General features: G+C 38.1%; 1 long non-coding RNA gene across 1 annotated transcript in view; it reads left to right on the top strand.

Moving 5' to 3' along the window:
* Positions 1 to 1,488: 1,488 nt before the first annotated feature.
* LOC111846832 (uncharacterized) overlaps positions 1,489 to 6,000 on the top strand; it is a 38,923-nt gene continuing 34,411 nt past the window's right edge. Inside the window, exon 1 of the long non-coding RNA XR_002838962.2 lies at positions 1,489 to 2,307. This is a non-coding gene — a long non-coding RNA (uncharacterized lncRNA). The remainder of the gene's footprint in view (positions 2,308 to 6,000) is intronic.

The raw sequence follows: 6,000 nt of genomic DNA, 5'->3' as shown, positions 1-6,000 counted from the left end.
AGCCCTCTGTATTTAAGTACCTGATCCTGCTCTGTTCCTTGTGGAGTCATTGTCTGTGTTTTCATGATTCCCTACTGTTGAGTATTTGGATTTGTTGTGGTCTGTGTTTGTTTCCCTGCCTGTTTACTGTGTTACCAGTTTCCCCCTTGTAGGTCTTTTTGGTTCTATTAGTTTACATCACATCCCTTTTTAGTTTCCACCCCTCGTGGTTCATTTTGTTGTTCCATTTTGTGTTTTCAGTGTTTTCACTTTCCGTAATGAAACCCCTGTTGTCTTGTGGAGCCGCAAGTGGATCGTCACCTTCCTTTTTCCCTGCCTGCGCCATGCCTTGCCCTCCTAACAATCACACATTAAAAATGCAAATAGAAGGCCCAGAATGACCATACAAATTGAATGCTTGAGCATAATTTATAATAAAGCAAATTTTGAAGCATAAAACTTTATTTAAAAATCTTCCTTTAAATAAAAATATCAGCTAATCAAGAAACTCTTCACAGCAATAATGATTTTGCATAATAAATATTAAATCTAGCCACCCCATAATTCCAGTCAATTTAAACAATCTTCTGTCCATGTACAGTCTAGTGCAAATTTTCAGAATCCCTGGTCTTCATTGTAGACTTCTGTTAGTCAGTTTGCACTCTAAAAGTCTAATTTTATATATAGGCCATTTCCTCGAATTCATCTTTTCTTGGTAATACCTGCACAAATGGGTGTAAGGACAGTTTGTACTTATTGGAATCTAGTTCAGAACAGCACCTTGTATATATACCATGACGGTTCTCTGGTTTACACATTGCTGTGTAAGTTTGATTGAAATATCTTTAAGCCCCAATATATGTGAAACCATTTAGCGACACCCACTTGTTTTACCACATAGAAATATAAGGAGCACACTCTACATCTGGTCTTTCAACAAGTTCTGTTTCCACCAATATATGCCATTTACTATTTCATGCCCCATGTCAGAAAGAAATGGATTAGGTATTCTACTATTCAAAAAACTTTTCATAGGTTGACTATCTAAGAAGTATGGATGGGGTTTTATGTGCCCTCTAGTGAAATTCAGTAGCATTACAGACCCCGCGTTTGACTGTAAGGATATTACTTTCAGCGCTCACAATACATGGATTAAGCAATACCAATGACAACAATATAATAATAATAATAATAATAATTATTATTATTATTATTATTATTAGTATTATTATCATTAGTATTATTATTATTATTATTGTTATTAATAGTAGTAATAATAATAATAATAATAATAATAATAAACGCGTGATTTCATTATGTGAGTCATTATTTGAAACCAATAAATGCTGTTTTGTATATTTATTTTCTATCTGAAGATATGCAACAGCTTTAAAGTCGGCTAGCTATACACATTTTCTCTGTAACACATTCGATTTTCTCTTAAACTTAAGCCTTTGCATTTAATTTCCCTTCATGCAAAGGAATTAATACCATGCGAAAGTGGAACAACAGTGAGTAAAAAAAAAAATGAAAAATCAAGTAAACCGTTGCACTGCAACGTCGCCGCATCTAGGCTGCAACATGTGGCACAGAAGTGCGATGCCTCCGGAGACCTAGAGGCGTCGGGGCTTCGTAGCTGGCAGGTGTGACCGAGTGAGTCCGACTTTGAAGTTGACAATCGCGACAGAGAAGTGCAGAATACCAATCAAGCTTTCTCACCGAAAAAACGCGGCTTAGCCTAAGCCAGTTTAGCAACCGTGCCAGAAACTTTGCCATACATTTCACTTCCAGTTGTATATTTCATACTTCACGCCACTCCAGCCAATGTCTCCTAAACATTTCCGCAAAGTGTAGCTCATGCAGAGATTGGATTTTTGGTAGAAGAGTTTAAATATGGCATGTAATTGCATTTTTCTGTGTTTTACTCATGGACTAACGGGGATCAGCAGAATATCCCATTAAGAGAGATGCCGAAGAACCTTAACTCGTCAACTGCTACGAAGCAACGCAGATATCCGCCGTCTGGTCCTTTGGTCTGGGAAACGCACCGTGTCCATCACTGTGCTCATAAGTGTTCTTGCAAATAGTGTCCCTTCTCCCGTAGCTCGCTGGTGACATGCAGTCTCTCATATCTCCAGTGACCAAGGCTATTTTGGTGGCTTTGTTCATTTTTGCCATCTTACTAATCCTTTATGTAATTTTATGGTACATATGCCGGGACGTGGATTGTGATCACGGAATCTGATTTTGGAAACTAGACACAGATCAGAGGATACAAACGTCGTTTACCCTGACATTGGATATCACGGAGGAGTCAGGGTGACCCTGGTAAGTCTGTCGCTTCTGCGGGATCTGATCTATATGAGCGGAGCTCGACAGTCGTTCGTGAAGAAAATATCTGTAATCAGTTACATATTTTGAAATAATCGATGACAGCTGGACCTCTATCTGTGTGCGACGGTTTACGCTGCGCCTTGTTCACCTGTAACGTGAAAGTATTCAGCACGAATTCATTTAATAAAATACGAGTATAGTTACATACACACCGATCTAAATTCCCAGTTTTATGAGAAAAATATCGTTTTAGTATTTGCATTTTTATACCAAACACTATATCTAAATCGTTTACTGTGACCACACGACTAGAACAATGACTGAAGGGACATGTCATTATTGTGAAAATGGCCACTGGAGTTAATTGATTTTCTTAAGAATGCAGCTAAACAATTTAAAGCATTGTTGGTGGAACTGAGAGGAGCAACACGCCAGTGCGTAAAGTGTTTCTCAAGTAGAATAAGTTGCAATATCTATATGCAGTGTAAACTTCCAAATCCACGTCGTCATCCGCAACGAAGGAGAGAAAAACAAGTGTGCGATAGCTAGGTTTGTTTAATGTGTGTGTGCTGCCGTATTTTGAACATTGTGCAGAGAAACTAAAAAGTTGAAGGAGGAGCTTGCAGAACTACATGGTGACCAGGAGCGCTTGGGATCCTTGCTTACAGTCGCGTTCAATCGCCCCCCGTCCCTGCCGTCTTTAAACGTTAATATAGTTTCTTGTATGACCTCGTTTTCCATACTTCTCTTAATCTATCATGCCACAAGGATCTTCTCAAGAAAGAGTTACGTGTAAAAACTATATATAAGCTTCACTCAGGAGTATAGGCTACACGGTGACTAAATACATATGCTATAATGTAAATAAATTAAATATGAAATAATAAAATGTATTGTTAATATTAAATATTGTCAATATTTGCTCCACCTTTGGCTTTGCTTTGTTAGAATGTACTGCTTGTGTATAAAAATATCTTGTAACCAACGCCCGACCTTCTTTTGCCGTTTGGATAACTACGTGGAATGAATTTCAAATCCTCTGTATCATCGTCCCCATACCCAAGAGCAATCAAATACTCATGTCGAATATCTAAATACATACTCACTTCAGCTAAGCTGCAATGCTACAAAATCTATGGAACACCAAAATGTGCTTCCAGAGAAATACACCTCACTCATAGTAAAGGGTCCACGATAAACCAAATTGTCAGCTGTAAGATTTAAAGGACAAATGAAGGGCATTTTCTTCACCTTATAGTAATGTTACTTCACTTCCATTTATATCTGATCATTTCTTATTGATAAAACAAATATATCATTTCCTTTCAAAAGATAAACTAAAACTATAGGTGAATATTTTTTATGACAGCATCTGAACTTGTGCTTTGATTGTTATATTCCTGCCATACAGCATAGTGTCATAATCTGCATTCAGATAACATTATCCTGAAGTGAGCCAATCTATGTGTATGCGCGCTTGTCTGCGTGTGGGTGTTAATGTATATATTACTTTGTGGGGACCAAATGTTCTCACAATGTGAAAATAACCTGTCAATTTCACATTGTGGGGACCACCCTTTCAGTCTCCACAAGGAGAAACACAATTTTAGAAAAATGTGTGACTGCAATCAAAAACCTTAAAATGCCTGAAGTCTCGTTGTTTGTTTGGTTACTTATGGTTATGGTTGGGGCTGGGTAGGGGTTAAGGTTATCATTGTTGGGATTAGGGTTTTGGCCATAGAAATGAATGGACAGTCCCCACAAAGATATGAGTACAGATCTCATATCTCAGATACAGAGGCTTCTCTCTCTCTCTCTCTCTCTCTGTGTGTGTGTGTGTGTGTGTGTGTGTGTGTTTGTGGATTATGTTCCCCACAATGTAATAAAAACCTGTTATTTTGATGTTGTGGGGACCATTTTTCAGGTCCCCGCAAAGATCTGTAAATGCGATCATAAAACTAAAAATCTTGTGTTTTGTTTGGTTACTTATGGTTAAGGTTAGGGCTGGGTAGCGGTTACGGTCATCATGGGAAAGTTTTCACCATAGAAATGAAAGGAGAGTCCCCACAAAGATATAATTACAAGCCTCTGTGTGTGTGTGTGTGTGTGTGCGTGTGCGTGTGTGTGTATTGGAAGGTGACCTTAGCGATGCACCAGACCTCCAGACAGACTTAAAACAGGATGTTTTTGCAACATTATAAATTCAACACAGTTGTCAACGTAGGAGATAAATTTAGTCATAAATAAGTCACAGTATGGGTGAAGAGGGTATAATTATAACTTAAATATTACGATATGCCCTGCTTTGAATTATCTGGTTATTAGTACTGAATTTTTTGTGACATCTATCATGTTTATGTTGTGATTCACCTTAATACTCATCACAAGGTATACTTTTCTAATTACTTAACTCAATATTTTCTAAAAATATTGCAGGAGACTTTGTTGCACCACACACTGATTGCAGTTGCATTTCGGGAACCTGCAGAAATAAATGATATTCCGTTCAGTTTTAATTTACTGTTAGTTATATTTACTATGCACATTATATGCATATAGTTGGGGCAGCACTGTAACCTCATGGGCTGGGGGTGTGAGCCCTGCACCCCCTCTGTGTGGGGCACGTTCTCCACCTCTTACATGGGTTTCCACCCATGTTCCAAAGACTAGGTTTGCCCTGTAATGGACTGGAAATCTATCCTGGGGGGCTCCTTCCAGTAAGCTGGGCTAGGTTCCAGGTCCCCCATACAGCCAGGTACTGGATAAGATTTTGGAAAATCAATTCATTATATTATATATTATATAATGTGAAATTTGAATTTCCATTTTATATTTGAAATTATGCTACCCCACACATGTTTTGAGCAAGAAAGGGTAATTAGTTATGTACATCAATGGTTTATGTATGTTTTACACTGTGCAAACTAGACCATAGGATGGACCGGATCCTGTGACAGAGGAGCTGTTGACTCAGATCCACAGGTAAAATGGTATTTGTAGGATGTGGGCAAATTTACAAGATTTAGTTTGCTTTGAGTAGAAGTTTAATAGTAATTAATGAGAAAAAAACAATATTCTCTCTAGGATGGTAACTTTCTTTGAAAGTTTTATTAAGGTCAGCAGATGGTGCTGTATACGTATTACATCATACATCGTAATAATGGGCCTTTTCTTTGCCATGGCATGATACCAAATATAACCAAAAATGCAATACAATGACTAACAATACAAATTATGCACTTATATGAGGTGTTTGAAGGGTTACTTTAACCCATCATCATTCAATATTGATCGTCTCTGTCATCCGAGGTCTTTATTTTCCCTTATGGAAATGTTGAAGTGTGGCAGCTCCGGTATCCAAATGCAATTTGACTTAGAGGGAAGGGGAGGGCCGTGCAACTAGATGAGTCATCTGCCATTTTGAAGTTTTATTTTATAGGGTAGCTTTTAGCTGTTTATGTAACTTGGAGAGGTTTTAGGGAGTCTGCTTTTATCTAAAAGTTGTGATGGCTCTGTGGGTCGCACTGTGAACAATAACTATCTGCTGTCTACGCTCTTTGCTGGAGACCTCCATCGATAGATTACAGTCAAAAGAAAAATAAGAGCCAGCTGGATAATCACGTCCATTTGTGCCATGCAGTGATGAATGGAGGTTATGTGCTAGGGTTGGTCGGTACCTAGTTTTTC

The sequence above is a fragment of the Paramormyrops kingsleyae genome, chromosome 1, assembly GCF_048594095.1.
Source record: "Paramormyrops kingsleyae isolate MSU_618 chromosome 1, PKINGS_0.4, whole genome shotgun sequence".
NCBI lineage: Eukaryota > Metazoa > Chordata > Actinopteri > Osteoglossiformes > Mormyridae > Paramormyrops > Paramormyrops kingsleyae.
This window is presented reverse-complemented; position numbering and strand designations above follow the sequence as displayed.